The sequence below is a fragment of the Somniosus microcephalus genome, unplaced genomic scaffold (assembly GCF_052327205.1).
Source record: "Somniosus microcephalus isolate GS21.2 unplaced genomic scaffold, FLI_Smic_1.0 unresolved_chr8, whole genome shotgun sequence".
Classification (NCBI taxonomy): Eukaryota; Metazoa; Chordata; class Chondrichthyes; order Squaliformes; family Somniosidae; genus Somniosus; species Somniosus microcephalus.
The window spans coordinates 15,760,871-15,779,641 of NW_028225186.1; the positions used below are offsets into that span (position 1 = coordinate 15,760,871).

The window sequence follows — 18,771 nt, forward strand, 5'->3', positions numbered from 1 at the left end:
CACTTGGAAGAAGCACTGAATGCAGCAAGGGCACAGAATGTACTCTGGGTGGGGACCTCAATGCCCATCACCAAGAGTGGCTCGGTAGCAGCACTATTGACCGAGTTGTTCGAATCCTGAAGGACATAGCTGCCAGTCTGGGCCTGCGGCAGGTGGTAAGGGAACCAACACGAGGGGAAAACCTATTTGACCTCCCCCTGACCAATCTACCTGTCACAGATGCAAAACAGTTCAAAAAGTATTCATTGGCTGTAAAGCACTTTGGGATGTCCTGAGGTCGTGAAAGGCCTGTAGAAATGCAAGTCTTTCTTTTACAGCCTTCAAAGACAGTGACTTCGCGCGCAAAGACCAGAAACAGGGATGGTACTATAAATGAGTCATACAGATGGGCCGGTTAGCTCAGTTGGTTAGAGCGTGGTGCTAATAACGCCAAGGTCGTGGGTTCGATCCCCGTACGGGTCACTTATTTTTCGAGGGAAGGTTAGTTTCTTAATTTTGTAATTTGTGAGCAGTTAAAATGTTTAAAAAGTTTGGAAGGAAACTCACACGGGACCTACAAAGCTGCAAAATCTTAGTTCTACCGAGAGTTCATGGACCTGAAAGGTTAACCCTGTATGATAGCAAAATACTGCAGATGTTGGAAATCCGAAATAACAACAGAAAATGCTGGAAAAACTCAGCAAGTCAGGCAACATCCGTGGAGAGAAATTTGAGTTGACGTTTCGGGTTTGACCCTTCTTCAAAACTGGAGAGAAAAGGAACTTGATCGAAGGCAGGGCTGCGATCGGACAAAAGAATAAAAGAACCAAAAGAAGTAAAAGAGATTAGAAGCTAGACGAGATGGTAATAGGCTGTGATTAGGTGTAAAGTGTACTGGCAGGGCAAAAGATAGCTGCCACGTGTGAAAGAGAAACAAAAGGAAAGGGGGGGGGGAAAGGAAAGGAGTGGAAAAATATAAGTGTAAATGAAATAGGGGCCGAGGTTATGATCTGAAATTGTTGAACTCGATATTGAGACCGGAAGGCTGCAGAGTGCCTAATCGGAAGATGAGGTGCTGTTCCTCGAGTTTACGTTGAGCTTCCGTGGAACAGTACAAGAGGCCAAGGACGGTGAGGTCCGAGTGGGAATGGAGCGGTGAATTGAAATGACAGGCGACCGGAAGCTCGGGGTCACCCATACGGACTGAACGAAGGTGTTAACCCTGTGTTTTTCTGTCCACAGATGTTCCCTGACCTGTGGAGTGTTTCCAACATTTAATGAACAATTTCAGATCCAGCATCTGCTGCATTTCGCTTTTTATTTTACCGCAGTGTCCTCGCTTCTATTAACAAAAGTCAAAATTAAACTGTAGCTAACGGAAAATGGGCTTTGCTGTCCCTGTGAGCATTGGTGGTTCAGGGGTAGAATTCTTGCCTGCCATGCGGGCCACCTGGGTGCGATTCCCGGCCAATGAAAGTTAGCATTTGTAACAATTTATTTCAGAGCAAACACAACACATGAAACATTAATAATAAATTAGCTGTTCCTGTGTAACTGGATCAAGGGAATTAATGGCCTCCACCTGTTCCTGTGTAACAGGCTTGATGGGCTGAATGTCCTCCTGTTCCATTGTAACAGGCTCGAGGGGCTGAATGGCCTCCTGTTCCAGTGTAACAGGCTTGAGGGGCTGAATGGACTCCTCCTGATCCTGTGCAACATGCTAGAGGGGCTGAATGGCCTCCTCCTGTTCCTGTCTAACAGGCTCGAGGGGCTGAATGGCCTCCTCCTGTGTTACAGGCTCGAGGGGATGAATGGCCTCCTGTTCCAGTGTAACGGGCTCGAGGGACTGAGGGACTGACTGGCCTCCTCCTGTTCCTGTTTGACAGGCTCAAGGGGATGAATGGCCTCATCCTGTTCCTGTTTGACAGGCTCGAGGGGCTGAATGGCCCCCTCCTGTTCCTGTTCGACAGGCTCGAGGGGCTGAATGGCCTCCTCCTGTTCCTGTTCGACAGGCTCGAGGGGCTGAATGGCCTCCTCCTGTTCCGGTTTGACAGGCTCAAGGGGCTGAATGGCCTCCTGTTCCAGTGTAACAGGCTCGAGCGGCTGAATGGCCTCCTCCTGTTCCTGTTCGACAGGCTCGAGGGGCTGAATGGCCTCCTCCTGTTCCGGTTTGACAGTCTCGAGGGGCTGAATGGCCTCCTCCAGTTCCGGTTTGACACGCTCGAGCGGCTGAATGGCCTCCTCCTGTTCCTGTTTGACAGGCTCGAGGGGCTGAATGGCTTCCTCCTGTTCCGGTTTGACAGGCTCAAGGGGCTGAATGGCCTCCTCCTGTTCCTGTTTGACAGGCTCGAGGGACTGAATGGCCTCCTCCTGTTCCTGTTCGACAGGCTCAAGGGGCTGAATGGTCTCCTCCTGTCCCGGTTTGACAGGCTCGAGGGACTGAATGGCCTCCTCCTGTTCTGGTTTGACAGGCTCAAGGGGCTGAATGGACTCCTCCTGTTCCGGTTTGACAGGCTCGAGGGGCTGAATGGCCTCATCCTGTTCCTATTGAACCATGTTTCAGGCACTGAAGTGGCTGATGTTCTGATTGTGCCCTCTGCTGTCCCGGCGCAGAAAGAAACACAGTGCCAGTGTATAAAACCCCAAGTCCTTGTACTTTCTTTCTTTCTTTGAATCTTTCTTTCATTTCTTCCTTTTCTGTGCCATATGCTCCTTAATCTATTGTTGCTTAGTGATAGATGTGTTCATATTTGCCGGTTTCAACGTTTTCATTGCTTCTGCTGATTTGAATTGTGTCGAAAAAGTGAACTGAATTTCTCCACCTGTATGAAGCATCCTTGGGTTCGAAGCTGTTTTGGTTTCAATCAAACAAACGCACAGATTTCTCGAACTCGCTGAGCCTTTCCTGGCCAGTATTTGTTTCTTGCTTCCTTGCATTTGGAAAGGCCCAGGCTTCATCCCCGGCCTGTGCTGAGGGAGCTGACCTGAGCCTGGGCAGCGGTTACAATTGGTGTCTGTGGCCCTGTGTTAGGGAGAGGGTGAATGAGCCTGGCTTCTTGTCCACTCGCCCTGCTGGCTGTGGGCAATGGCTGAGCAGAGGACCAATTGTGATGGGTGTCAGCCGGAGGGGAGAGGTGGAAAAGGGAAGTTGTAAAGATAAAGAAAGGGGCTCCCAGCTGTGACAGCTGCTGCTGCCCACAGTAGGCAGTTTGGACAGTGGGTTACCACAGCCCATGACACACACGAGCCAATCCAGCCTCCTCGTGGACTGCCTTCACTTACACTTCTCCTTTTTAAGATGAAACTGTCATTTTATTCATGTGACGTCTAAACCACATCCCCTCTGATTGTCATTTCAAAACCATGGCACTTACAGTCTCAGCTCAACATCGGCAAACCCCAGCAGCAAGCAGGTGAGATTTACAATCTCTTAATGATCAATGATCTTTCACAGGAACGTGTCAAATCAGTGCTATGTTGTTATAGTCAACACAGGATGTCAAGTTCTTAAAGAGGGTGCAGAGAAGATTTACCAGAATGGTACCAGGGATGAGGGAATTCAATTATGTGGAGAGACTGGAGAAGCTGGGATTGTTCTCCTTAGAGCAGAGAGGGTTAAGAGGAGATTTGATAGAGATTTTCAAACTTATGAATAGTTTTGATAGCGTAAATAAGAAGAAAGTGTGTCCACTGGCAGAAGGTTCGGTAACCAGAGGACACAGATTTATGGTGATTGGCAAAAGAACCAGAGGTGACATGAGGAAACATTTTTTTTTAGCAGCAAGTTGTTGTGATCTGGAATGCGCTGCCTGAAAGGGCGGTGGAAGCAGATTCAATAGTAACTTTCAAAAGGCAGTTGAATAAATACTTGAAGGAAAAACATTACAGGGCTATGGGGAAAGGGCAGGTGAATGAAATTAATTGCAGAGCTCTTTCAAAGTGCCGGCGCAGGGCTATGGGGAGAGAGTGGGGCACTGGGATTTTTTGAGATTGATACAGGTCTATGGAGTGTGAGTGGGGCAGTGTGATTTGTTTGGGATTGATTCAGGGCTAAGGAGCGAGAGCGGGGCAGTGGGATTAGTTTGTGATTCATACAGGTCTATGGGGTGAGAGCGGGGCAGTGGGATTAGTTTGGGATTGATACAGGGCTATGGGGCGTGAGCGGGGCAGTGGGGTTAGTTTGGGGATTGACACAGGGCTATGGGGAGATAGCGGGTCAGTGGGATTAGTTTGGGATTGTTACAGGGCTTTGGGGAGCGAGTGGGGCAGTGGGATTAGTTTGCGATTGATACAGGTCTATGGGGAGATAGTGGGTCAGTGGGTTTAGTTTAGTATTGCTGTGGCAAAGACCCAGAATTAACACAGTGGGCCGAATGGTCTCCACTGCTCTGTAAATATCTATTGTTGGAGACTCCTCGGCAGCTTTTAACACACCATTTGGTGTACATTTCCTCTCCATATTCTTCTCTAAATGTTCACTGACGGTTCCTTCACAGCTACCCAGGCTCCCTGTTTTTCCTGTTAGCAGCAAATGTCGATACGTCTGCCTCCTGTACCCAAGTCCAGATTGTTGAAATAGCAAGAAGGGCAACGGTCGCAGCAGTGATGCAGGGGGGCCAACTCTTTACATCGTCCAGTCAAAAAAACACCCAATAACTACCGCACTCTGCTTCTGTCTTTTAACCAGCTTCCTGGTTTCTAGAACGGTTTCTAGTTGAGTATTACTTTTATCCCATATAAGGACATAGAAACATAGAAACATAGAAGATAGGAGCAGGAGTAGGCCATTCGGCCCCTCGAGCCTGCTCCGCCATTCAATGCGATCATGGCTGATCATCCAAATTCAGTACCCGGTCCCTGCTTTCTCCCCATCCTCCTTGGTCCCTTTAGCCTTAAGAAATATATCCAACTTCTTCTTGAATATATTTAATGAACTGGCCTCTACTGCCTTCTCTGGTAGAGAATTCCACAGGTTCACCACTCTCTGGGTGAAGAAATTCTTCCTCATCTCAGTCCTAAATTGCTTACCCCTTCTCCTTAGACTGTGACCCCTAGTTCTGGAATCCCCGGCCATCGAGAACATCCTTCCTGCATCTGCTCTGTCCAGTCCTGTCAGAATTTTATATGTTTCAATGAGATCCCCTCTCATTCTTCTAAACTCCAGCGAGTGTAAGCCCAATCGACCCAATCTCTCCTCATACGTCATTCCTGCCATCCCAGGTATCAGCCTGGTGAATCTTCGCTGAACTCCTTCCATGGCAAGAACATCCTTCCTCAGATAAGGCGACCAAAACTGCACACAGTACTCACGATGTGGTCTCACCAAGGCCCTGTACAACTGCAGCAAGACATCCTTGTTCCTGTACTCAAACCCTCTCACTAAGAAGGCCAACATACCATTTGCCTTCTTAACTGCCTGCTGCACCTCCATGCTTACCTTCAGCGACTGCTGTACAAGGACACCCAGGTCTCGTTGCACTTCCCCTTCTCCCAATCTATTGCTATTCAGATAATAATCTGCCTTCCTGTTTTTGACACCAAAGTGGATAACCTCGCATTTATCCACGTTATATTGCATCTGCCATGCTTTTGCCCAATCACCCAATCTGTCCAAATCATACTGGAGTTTCTCGGCATCCTCCTCACAGCACACACGCCCACCCAGCTTTGTGTCATCGGCAAACTTGCAGATATTACATCTAGTTCCCTTGTCTAGATCATTATTATATATTGTGAATAGCTGGGGTCCAAGGACCGATCCCTGCGGTGCCCCATTAGTTACTGCCTGCCGCTCGGAAAAAGACCCATTTATTCCAACTCTTTGTCAACTGTCTGCCAACCAGTTCTCTATCCAAGGCAATACCTTGCCCCCAATCCCATGTGCCTTAACTTTGCACGCTAATCTCTTATGCGGGACCTTATCGAAAGCCTTTTGAAAGTCCAAATACACCACATCCACTGGTTCTCCATTGTCTATTTTACCAGTTACATCCTCAAAAAATTCCAGTAGATTAGTCAAGCACGATTTACCTTTTGTAAATCCATGTTGACTTTGTCCGATCCTGTCACTGTTTTCCAAGTGCTCTGCTATTACATCTTTTATAATGGACTCTAGCATTTTCCCCACTACCGATGTCAGGTTTACCGGTCTGTAATTCCCATTTTTCTCTTTACCAACTGTTTTGAATAGTGGGGTAACATTAGCTACCCTCCAATCTATGGGCACTGTTCCAGATTCCATCGAATGTTGGAAGATGATCAGCAATTCATCTATTATTTGTAGGGCCACTTCCTTAAGTACCCTAGGATGTAGATTATCAGCCCCTGGGGGTTTATCGGCCTTCAATTTCCCTAACACTATTTCCCTACAAATACTGATTTCTTTCAGTTCCTCCCTTTCATCAGACCATATAAGACCATAAGAACATAAGAAATAGTAGCAGGAGTAGGCCAATCGGCCCCGCGAGCCTGCTCCGCCATTCAATAAGATCATGGCTGATCTGATCCTATCCGCCAATCTACTATCACAGAACCATCTCCTGTATCTAACAGAATTAGACACACAAAATAGGAGCAGGATCAGGCTACACAGCCCCTGGGCCCGCTCCGCTACCCACAGGGCCGTGTCCGATCCGAACCTAGACTCATGTCCAAATTCCTGCCCGCTCCCCGTAACCCTTAATTCCATTTACTTCTAGGAAACTGTCTATTTCTGTTTTAAATTTATGTAATGATGTAGCTTCTACAGCTTTTTGGGGCAGCATATTCCATGGACCTACCACCCTCTGAGTGAAGTAGTTCCTCCTCATCTCAGTGTTGAAAGAGCAGCCCCTTATTCTAAGACTATGCCACCTAGTTCTAGTTTCACCCATCATCGGGAACATCCTCCCCGCATCCACCCGATCAAACACCTTCACAATCTTGTATGTTTCAATAAGATCGCCTCTCATTCTTCTGAACTCCAATGAGTAGAGTCCCAATCTACTCATCCTCGCCTCATATATCCATCCCCTCATCCCCGGGATTAACCGAGTGAACCATCTTTGTACTGACTCGAGAGCAAGTATGTCTTTTCTTAAGTATGGACACCAAAACTGCATGCAGTATTCCAGGTGCGGTCTCACCAATACCTTGTACAACTGAAGCAATAACTCCCTATTTTTATATTCTATCACCCTAGCAATGAAAGCCAACATTCCATTGGCCTTCTTAATCACTTGCTGCACCTGCATACTAACCTTTTGAGTTTCATGCACCAGGACCCCCAGATCCCTTTATACTTAAGTACTTTCCAGTTTCTTGCCATTAAGATAATAACTTGCTCTACGATTTTTCCTGCCAAAGTGCATAACCTCACACTTTCCAGGATTGTATTCCATCTGCCAAATCTCTGCCCACTTATTTGGCTTTTTTTGTCCCTTTGCAGGTTTTTTATGTCCTCCTCACTCACTACTTTCCCTCCCATCACAGTATCATCTGCAAACTTTGATATTTTACACTCGGTCCCCTCCTCCAAATCGTTAATATAGATTGTAAAGAGTTGGGGACTCAGCACTGACCCTGGCGGAACACCACTAGTTACTGATTGCCAGTCTGAGAATGAACCATTTATCCCAACTCTCTGCCTTCTGTTAGATAGCCAATCCTCTATCCATGCCAGAATATTACCCCCAATCCCGTGATTTTTAATCTTAAGCAATAATCTTTTGTGTGGCACCTTGTCAAATGCCTTTTGGAAGTCTAAATACACTATGTCCACTGGTTCCCCTTTATCCACCCTATATGTTACTTCCTCAAAGAACTCCAGCAAATTTGTCAAACATGACTTCCCCTTCATAAAACCATGCTGACTTTGTCCTATTAAATTATGATTTTCCAAATGTCCTGTTACTGTCTCCTTAATAATGGACTCCAAAATTTTACCTACCACAAACTTTAGGCTAACCGGTCTATAGTTTACAGCCTTCTGTCCACTGCTCTTTTTAAATAAGGGTGTTACATTAGCAGTTTTCCAGTCTGCCGGGACCTTTGCTGAGTTCAGGGAGTTTTGGAAAATTATTACCATTGCATCCACAATCCCTACCGCCACTTCCCTCAAGACCCTAGGATGTAAGCCATCAGGTCCAGGTGATTTATCTGCCTTGAGTCCCATTATTTTACAGAGTACCACTTCCTCAGTGATTTTGATCGTGTTTAGCTCCTCCCCACCTATAGCCCCCTGTTTGTCCAGTGTTGGGATATTCTTAGTGTCCTCTACTGTAAAGACTGCTACAAAATATTCATTCAGTGTTTTTGCCATCTCCATATTTCCCACCATTAATTTCCCGGTCTCATCCTCTAAGGGACCAACATTTACTTTAGCCACCCTTTTTCTTTTTATATAACTTTAAAAACTCTTACTATCTGTTTTTATATTTTTTGCTAATTTACTTTCATAATCTATCTTCCCTTTCTTAATCAATCTTTTTGTTATTTTTTGCTGTCTTTTAAAGTTTTCCCAATCCTCTATCCTCCCACTAGATTTGGCTCCCTTATATGCCCTTGTTTTTAGTCGAATACTATCCTTAATTTCTTTACTTAGCCACGGATGGCTGTCTTTTCTTTTACATCCTTTTCTTCTCAGTGGAATATATATTTTTTGGAAGTTGTAAAATAACTCCTTAAATGTACACCACTGATAATGTATCGTCTTTCCCTTTAATCTATTTTCCCAATCCACTCTAATCAATTCCGCTCTCATACGTTCATAGTCTCCTTTATTCAAGCTCAGCACGCTTGTTTGAGATCCAACCTTCTCACCCTCTAATTGAATATGGAATTCAACCATGTTATGGTCACCCTTTCCAAGTGGATCCTTTACTAGGACATTTTTAATTAATCCTGTCTCGTTACACAGGACCAGATCTAAGTTTGCTTGCCCCCTGGTCGGTTCAGTTACATACTGCTCAAGAAACTCATCCCTAATACATTCAATGAAATCATCCTCAAGGCAGCCCTGCCCAATTTGATTTGTCCAATTAATATGATAGTTAAAATCCCCCATCATTATAGATGTTCCCTTATTACAAGCTTCAACTATTTCCTGATTGATACTCCGTCCAACAAAGTTGCAACTGTTTGGAGGCCTATAGACTACGCCCACTAGTGTTTTTTTCCCCTTATTATTCCTTACCTCCACCCAAACTGTTTCATTATCCTGATCTTTTGATCCAATATCATTTCTCTGTATTACAGTGGTTCCTTCCTTTATTAACATAGCCACCCCACCTCCCCTTCCTTCCTGCCTGTCCTTCCTGATCGTTAAATAATCTGGTATGTTTAATTCACAGGCATTGTCACCCTGCAGCCATGTTTCTGTAATGGCCACAAGATCATACCCATATGTAGTTATTTGTGCCATTAACTCGTCTATTTTGTTACAAATGCTACGTGCATTCAGATAGAGAATTTTCAAATATTTTTTTTTTAATTCATTGATGGGATGTGGGCGTCGCTGGCTAGGCCTGCATTTAGTACCCATCCCTAATTGCCCTTGAGAAGATGGTGGTGAGCCGCCTTCTTGAACCGCTGCAGTCCATATGGTGTAGGTCCACCCACAATGCTGTTAGGAAGGGAGTTCCAGGATTTTGCGACGATACAGGTCCAAGTCAGGATGGTTTGTGGCTTGGAGGGGAACTTGTCGGTGGTGATGTTCCCATGCGTCTGCTACCCTTGTCCTTCTAAGTGGTAGAGGTCGCGTGTTTGGAAGGTGCTGTTGAAGGAGCTTTGGCGAGTTGCTGCAGTGCATCTTGTAGATGGTACACACTGCAGCCACAGTGCGCCGGTGGTGGAGGGAGTGAATGTTGAAAATGGTGGATGGAGTTCCAATCAAGCGGGCTGCTTTATCCTGAATGGTGTCGAGCTGCTTGAGTGTTGTTGGAGCTGCACTCACCCAGGCAAGTGGAGAGTATTCCATCACACTCCTGACTTGTGCCTTCTAGATGGTGGAAAGGCTTTGGGGAGTCAGGAGGTGAGACACTCGCCACAGAATTCCCAGCCTCTGGCCTGCTCTTGTAGCCACAGTATTTATATGGCTGGTCCAGTTCAGTTACTGATCAATGGTAACCCCCAGGATGCTGATCGTGGGGGATTCAGCGATGGTAATGCCATTCAATGTCATGGGGAGATTGTTAGAGTCTCGCTTGTTGGAGATGGTCATTGCCTGGCACTTGTTTGGTGCGAATGTTAGTTGCCACTTGTCAGTCCAAGTCTGAATGTTGTCCAGGTCTTGCTGCATAGGGAAACGGACTGCGTCAGTATCTGACAATTCTCGAATGGTGCTGAACAGTGTGCAATCATCAGCGAACATCCCCACTTCTGACTTTATGATGGAGGGAAGGTCATTGATGAAACAGCTGAAGATGGTTGGGCCTAGGACACTGCCCTGAGGAACTCCTGCAGTGATATGATGTGATTGAGATGAATGACCTCCAACAACCACAGCCAACTTCCTTTGTGCTAGGTATGATTCCAACCAATGGATAGTTTTCCCCTTCATTCCCATTGACTTCAGTTTTGCTAGGGCTCCTTGATGCCACACTCGATCAAAAGCTGCCTTGATGTCAAGGGCAGTCACTCTCACCTCACCTCTTGAGTTCAGCTCTTTTGTCCATGTTTGGACAAAGGCTGTATTGAGGTCAGTAGCTGAGTGGCCCTGGCGGAACCCAAACTGGGCGTCAGTTAGCAGGTTATTGCTGAGTAAGTGCCGCTTGATAGCACTGTCGAAGACACCTTCCATCACTTTGCTGATGATTGAGAGTAGACTGATGGGACGGTAATTGTCCGGGTCGGATTTGTCCTGCTTTTTGTAGACAGGACATACTTCGGTAATTTTCCACATTGCCAGGTAGATGCCAGTGTTGTAGCTGTACTGGAACAGCTTGGCTAGGGGCGCAGCTAGTTCTGGAGCACAAGTCTTCAGTACTATTGCCGGAATGTTGTCAGGGCCCGTAGCCTTTGCAGTATCCAGTGTCTTCAGCCGTTTCTTGACATCACGTGGAGAGAATTGAATGGACTGAAAACTGGCATCTGTGAAGCTGGGGAACGAAGGAGGAGGCCGAGATGGATCATCCACGCGGCACTTCTGGCTGAAGAGGTTGCAAATGCTTCAGCCTCGCCTTTTGCACTCAGGTGCTGGGCTCCACCATCATTGAGGATGGGGATATTTTTGGAGCCTCCTCCTCCTGTTAACTGTTTAAGTGTCCACCACCACTCACGACCGGATGTGGCAGGACTGCAGAGCTATGATTTGATCCGATGGTTGTGAGATCGCTTAGCTCTGTCTATCGCATGTTGCTTCCATTGTTTGGTATGCAAGTAGTCCAGTGTTGTAGCCTCACCAGGTTGACACCTCGTTTTTCGGTATGCCTGGCGCTCTCCTGCACTCTTCGTTAAACCAGGGTTGATCTCCCAGCTTGATGGTGATGGTAGAGTGAGGGATATGCCCGGCCCTGAGGTTACAGATTGTGGTTGAATACAATTCTGCTGCTGCTGATGGCCCACAGCGCCTCATGGATGCCCAGTTTTGAGTTGCCAGATCTGTTCGAAATCTGTCCCATTTAGCACGGTGTTAGTGCCACACAACACGGTGGAGGGTATCCTTAGCATGAAGACGGGACTTCGTCTCCAGAAGGACTGTTCGGTGGTCACTTCCACCAATGCTGTCATGGACAGATGCATCTGCAACAGGTACATTGGTGAGGACGAGATCAAGTAGGTTTTTCCCTCTTGTTGGATTCCCTCACCACCTGTCGCAGACCCAGTCTGGCAGCTATGTCCTTTAGGGCTCGGCCAGTTGTGGTGCTACCGAGCCACTCTTAATGGTGGACATTGAATTCCCCCACCCAGAGGATATATTGTGCCCTCGCTACTCTCAGTGCTTCCTCCAATTTGTGTTCAACATGAAGGAGTACTGATTCATCAGCTGAGGGAGGGTGGTAAGTGGTAATTAGCAGGAGGTTTCCTTGCCCATGTTTGACTTGATGCCATGAGACCTCATGGGGTCCTGAGTCAATGTTGAGGACTCTCAGGGCTAGTCCCTCCCGACTGTATACCATGGTGCCACCACCTCTGGTGGGTCTGTCCTGCCGGTGGGACAGGACATACCCAGGGATAGTGATGTTGATATCTGGGACATTGGTTGTAAGGTATGATTCGGTAATTATGACTATATCAGGCTGTTGCTTGACTAGTCTGTGGGACAGCTTTCCCAATTTTGTCACAAGCCCCCAGATGTTGGTAAGGAGGATATTGCAGGGTCGACAGGGCTGGGGTTGCTATTGTCGTTGTCGTTTCCGGTGCTGAGGTCGATGCCGGGTGGTCCGTCCGGTCTTATTGTTATTTGTAGCATTTGTTAACAACTGAGTAGTTTTCTAGGCCATTTCAGAGGGCATTAAGAGTCAACCACATTGCTGTGGGTCTGGAGACAAATGTAGGCCAGACCAGGTAAGGTAAGGACGGCAGATTTCCTTCCCAAAAGGACAATAGTGAACCAGATGCGTTTTTACAACAATCGACAATGGCATCATGGTTGCCATTACTGAGACTAACATTTAATACCAGAATTCAATTGAATTGAATTTAAATTCCACCAGCTGTCGTGGTGGGATTTGAACCCATATTCTCAAAGCATTTTTGACTGAGTTTTTGGCTTACATAGTCTAGTGACATAACCGCTACACCACCGCCTCGCCATGTGACAGTTAGCTCCTGCTTTTGCCCTTTTTATTACTTTACCTTTTACTCCATACCTTCTGCCCCTCCCTGACACGCTCTGGTTTTTAATTTCCCCACTGCTACCTAAGTCTATGGCCTTCTCTGTTGTCGTTTTTATTATTTGCTCTCTAGAAACCTCCCCCCCACTAGTTACTTTAAAGCCCTCTCTACAGCCCTAGTTATATGATCCGCCAGGACTCTAGTCCCAGCACTGGCAAAGTGAAGCCCGTCCCAACGGAACAGCTCCCTCCTGCCCCAGTACTGGTGCCAGTGTCCCAGGAAGCAAAACACATTTCTCCCACACCAGTCCTTGTGCCACGCATTTAACTCTCTAATTTTATTTGTCCTAGCCAAATTCGCTCGTGGCTCAAGTAATAATCCAGAGAGTATTACCCTTGAGGTTCTGTTTTTTTAATTTGACCCCTAGCTGCTCATACTCCTTTAACAGAACCGGCTTCCTAGTCCTATCTATGTCGTTTGTACCAACATGGACCACGACAACTGGATCCACCCCCTCCCACTGCAAGTTTCTTTCCAGCCCAGAGGGGATGTCCTTAACCCCAGCACCGGGTAGGCAACACAGCCTTCGGGACTCTCGCTCTCGGCTGCAGAGAACTCTATCTATCCCCCTAATTATACTATCCCCTACCACTACAACATTTCTATTTACTCCCCCCTCTTGAATGGCCCCCCGTTCCACGGTGCTGTGGCCAGGTTGCTCATCCTCCCTGCAGTCCCTGCTCCTGTCCCCACAGGGAGTAAGAACCTCGAACCTGTTGGACAAGAGCAAGGGCAGCGGCTCCTCCAGCTCTATCTCCTGGATCCCCGTACCTGCCTCACTCGTAGTCACACCGTCCTGTCCGTGGCCATGGGCTACATCTGAATTAATTAACTTCATAGGTGTGACCATCTCCTGATACACAGAGTCCAGGTACTTCTCCCCCTCCCTGATGTGTCGCTGTGTCTGAAGCTCAGACTCCAGCTCATCAACACAGAGATGGAGTTCCTGTAGCAGCAGACAATTGTCACAGTCGTAATCACCGTGAGCCTCAATGGGGTTCACCAGCTCCCACATCTCGCAACAGTAACACATCACCTGCTCCATTCTATGTAATTAATTAAATTTTTTATTGCTAGTTATGGGCACCCTCTGCCCGATTATAGATGCTAGAATCCTCTTTAATTAATTGGATTTAAGTTAAATCAATCCCTCTAGTTACACCAGTTAAATGGTTTACCAACAGTCACTCTGCACCAGAAAGGTCTTATTAACTGCAACCAACAGAGTTAAAGTCTGAAAAGAGCACCTAACACCCCACTTACCCTAACTCACACTTACCCAAACTCACAGCACGCTTTGATGACTCGCACTCAGTGCTTGCTCGCACTAGGACTGGTCTTTATATAATGTTTGTTTGTTTACAGCCAAAGGAGTCACCCCTACTGAATGGATAGAAAACTGATTTCCACTGCCTGCTGTGCCAATTTACTCCTACTGCAGTGTAACCTTTTTTTACTCTTCTTAAACCAACAGAATCCGAAATATTTAGTTAAACTGCTTAAACAATCTTATCGAGAATGATTTAAAGAGAAATAACAATTTAAGAACTCTCACACTTACCCAAACTCACAGCACGCTTTGATGACTCGCACTCAGTGCTTGCTCGCACTAGCTGTCCTGTCCTGCTGCATTCAGGGATCTATGTACATGCACACGAAGGTTCGTTTGATCCTTTGTCCTTCCTAGGGTCCTACCATTCATTGTGCATTCGCTTGCGTTGTTAGTCCACCCAAAATGCAAGACCTCACATTCTTAACGGTTAATTTTCATTTGCCACTGTCCTGCCCATCTGACCAACCCGCTAAAGCATCGTTTAGCCTGAGGCTTCCCACCTCGCTATTTAGCACTCCACCAAATTTTGTGTCATCTGCAAACTAACTGAACATAGCTCCTACATTCATATCTAAATCATTAATGTGCACTACAAGCAGCAACGTAACCAGCACCAATCACTGCAGTACATCACTGGACAAAGGCTTCCAGTCACAAACACAACAGGATGTGTTGTCAGTCCCAGATCATTCTGTGTCTGTTTAAAAGGAATTTGCTGTCAGTGCTGGATCATTCTGTGTCTGTGTCTATTAAAAGGGATGTGCAGTTAGTCCAGGATCATTCTGCGTCTGTTTGAAAGGGGTGTGCTGTCAGTTCCGGATCATTCTGTGGCTGTTTAAAGGGGATGTGCTGTCAGTCCCGGATCATTCTGTGTCTCTTTACAGTGGTGTGCTGTCAGTCCCGGATCATTCTGTGTCTGTGTCTATTAAAAAGGGATGTGCTGTTAGTCCTGGATCAAGCTGTGTCTGTTTGAAGGTGCTGTGCTGTCAGTCCCGGATCGTTCTGTGTCTGTTTAAAAGGGATGTGCTGTCAGTCCTGGATCATTCTGTGTCTGTTTGAAAGGGAAGTGCTGTGAATACCGGATCATTCTGTGGCTGCTTAAAGCGGGTGTTACATAATATTCTAGAGTCTGCACCACAGAAACAGTACATTTGCTCTAACTGGTCTCCACACGTGGCTCCTTCGACTCTACTTCACCTCACCAAAAAGAAAGCTAGCATCAGGAATTGTAACCATGAAACTGTCCGATTGTTGTACAAACCCTTCTGGTTCAATAATGTCCATTAGGGAAGGAAATCTGTTGTCCCTACCTGAACTGGCCTATATCTGACTTCAGCCCCATAGAAAAATAGTTGACTATTAGCTGCCCTGCGAAATTGCCTAGCAAGACACTCAGTTGTAACAAACTGCTACGAAATAAAATAATAAAAATGAAACTGGACGGACCACCCGGCCTGATCGATATCAGCCTCCTCCTGGCGTCCCCACCATCCCGCAAGCCAGTCTTCAGCCAATTCGATTCAGTCCATGTGATATCAAGAAACAGCTGAGCGCACTGGATACAGCAAAAGCTATTGTCCCTGACAACACCCCGGCTACCATGCTGAAGACTTGCGCTCCAGAACTAGCCATGCATCTAACCCACCTGTTCAATACAGCTACATTACTGGCATCTATCCAAAAATGTGGAAAACAGCAAGGTATGTCCTGTCCACAAAAAGCAGGACCAATCCAATCTGGCCAATTACCGCCCCATCAGTCTACTCTCCATCATCAGCAACGTGATGGAAGGTGTCATCGACAGTGCTGTAAGGCTGCACTTACTCACCAATAACTGCTCACTGATGCCCAGTTAGGGTTCTGCCAAGACCACTCGGCTCCCAACTTCATTACAGCCTTGGTCCAAACATGGACAAAAGAGCTGAAATCCAGAGGAGAAGTGAGAGTGATTGCCCTTGAAATCCAGGCAGTATTTGACCGAGTGTGGCATCAAGGAGTCCCAGTAAAACTGAATTCATTGGGAATCGTGGGGAAAACTCCCCAATGATTGAAGTCATACCAAGCACAAAGGTTGTGGTGATTGAAGGGCAATCATCACAGCCCCAGGACATCGCTGTGGCATAGTGGTTAGCACTGTTGCCTCACAGCGCCAGGGACCCGGGTGCGAATCCGGCCTCGGGCGACTGTCTGTGTGGAGTTTGCACATTCTCCTCCGGGTGCTCCGGTTTCCTCCCACAGTCCAAAGATGTGTGAGTTATGTTGATTGGCTATGATAAATTGACCCTTAGTGTTCGGGGGATTAAATACGTGGGGTTACGGGGATCGGGTGGGATATGTGTCAGTGCAGGCTCGATGGGCCAAAATGGCCTCTATCTGCACTGTGGGGTTTCTGTGATTCCTCAGCGCAGTGTACTTGGCCCAACGATCTTCAGCTGCTTCATCAATGGTCTTCGCTCCAACATAAGGTCAGAACTGCGGATGTTCGCTGATGACTGTACAGTGTTCAGTGCCATTCACAACTGCTCAGATGATGAAGCAGTCCATGCCCACATAAAACAAGACCCGGACGATGTTCAGGCTTGGGCTGATAAATTGCAGGTAACATTCACGCCACAGTGTCGGGAGAAGCCGGTGAGTATTTAAACTCACTTTTGCAGGCTTTTTTCAGAGGCCCGGTGTCGGGAGAAGCCGGTGAGTATTTAAACTCACGTTCATGGGCTTTTTTCAGAGGCTGACCAATCTCACAGACCAGCAATGGCGTTCTAGAGCCACGTCACGATTGAAAAAGTGACATGGGAAAGAGGAAGCAGCTGATTGGGTGCGTAAAGCCAGGTGACTATTTATACTACTCTATAGTTTGATAGTTAAGGTTAATAGTTCATAAAGTTTAGAAGTTTTAATTTTTGTCATTATAGTTTGTAAGGTCTCTGTTGTGTAGCGGGGAGTGCTTGTAAACAAGGGCCCTTAAGTATATCATTTAATTGTAGTGTAATTGGTGGTATTGATTTGATTTAATTTTAATTAATTAAAAGGCAAGTCATGACAGCACAGTTCGGCCCCGTTGCATGCTCCTCCTGCACGATGTGGGAAACAGGGACAATTCCTGTGTCCCTGCCGACCATGTGTGCGTGAAGTGTATCCAGCTGCAGTTACTGGCAGTCCGCATTGCGGCGCTGGAGCTGCGAATGAATACATATTGGAGTATTAGCGATGCTGAGGATATCGTGGATAGCACGTTTAATGATTTGGTCACACCGCACGTAAAGGCTGCACAGGCAGGAAGGGAATGGGTGACCACCAGGCAGAGTAGAAGGTGCAGGCAGGTAGTGCAGGGGTCCCTGTGGCCATCCCCCTCTCTAACAGATTCACAACTTTGGATATGGTTGACGGAGATGGATAATCGGGGGAAGGCAGCAGCAGCCAACTTCCTGGCACCATGGGTGGTCCTGCTGCACAGGACTGGAGGAAAAAGAGCGGGAGAGCTCTAGTGATAGGGGATTCTATTGTAAGGAGAATAGATAGGCGCTTCTCCAACTCCCCCTAGAGAGGACAGTGGACATGGTGAACCTGCGCATTAAGTCGATTGATGATCATAGGATCATAGCTTCCTCCAGCACAGAATGAGGCCATTCGGCCCAACTTGCCTGTGCTGGCTCTTTGAAAAGCACGTCACTAACTATGAGCTGGTGTGTAAAATGTAAGTGTGTAAGAGACCTCAGGGGGATATAGACATTTTGACCAAATAATTCATCTCGGTCGGTGGAGGAAACCATCGCTGTCGGATCAGCCACCCTTTGTGCGCAGCTCCTGATATTCAGTTCATTTGTAAGGATGAAAGCATGGCTTTGTCAAGGGTAAATCATGTCTGACCAATCTGATTGAATTTTTCGACGGGGTGACTAGGTGTGTGGATGAGGGAAATGCTGTGGATCTGGTATACATGGACTTCAGTAAGGATTTTGACAAAGTCCCGCATAGGAGACTGGTCAAGAAGGTAAGAGCCCATGGGATCCAGGGTGCCTTGGCACATTGGATCCTAAACTGGCTGAGTGGCAGGAGGCAGAGGGTGATGGTCGAAGGTTGCTTTTGTGACTGGAAGCCTGTGTTCAGTGGGGTACCTCAGGGATCGGTGCTGGGTCCCTTGCTGTTTGTGATCTACATAAATGATATGGATGAGAATGTAAAAGTTTTGGTCAGTAACTTCGCAGATGACACGGAAATTGGTGGGGTGGTAAATTGAGAGGAGGAAATCCTCAGGCTACAGGACGATATTAGCGGGTTGGTCAGATGGGCGGAAAAGTGGCAAATGGAATTTAACCCTGAAAAGTGCGAGGTGATGGATTTTGGACAGACAAATAAGGCAAGGGAATACACAATGAGTGGTAGGACCCTAGGAAGTACAGAGGGTCTGAGGGACCTTGCTGTACATGTACATAGATCCCTGAAGGCAGCGGAACAGGTAGATAAGGTGGTTAAAAAGGCATATGGGATACTTGCCTTCATTAGCGGAGGCATAGAATATAAGAGCAGGGAGGTTATGATGAAGCTGTACAAAACGCTGGTAAGGCCACAGCTGGAGTCCTGTGTGCAGTTCTGGTCACCTCACTATTAGAAAGATGTGATTGCTTTGGAGAGGGTGCAGAGAA

The 18,771-nt window shown here is 46.9% G+C and overlaps 1 non-coding gene across 1 annotated transcript; it reads left to right on the forward strand.

Moving 5' to 3' along the window:
- Nucleotides 1–388: 388 nt before the first annotated feature.
- On the forward strand, nucleotides 389–462 carry trnai-aau (transfer RNA isoleucine (anticodon AAU)). The gene has a single exon. It is a non-coding gene; the product is annotated as a tRNA-Ile (tRNA).
- The last annotated feature ends 18,309 nt before the right edge of the window (nucleotides 463–18,771 follow it).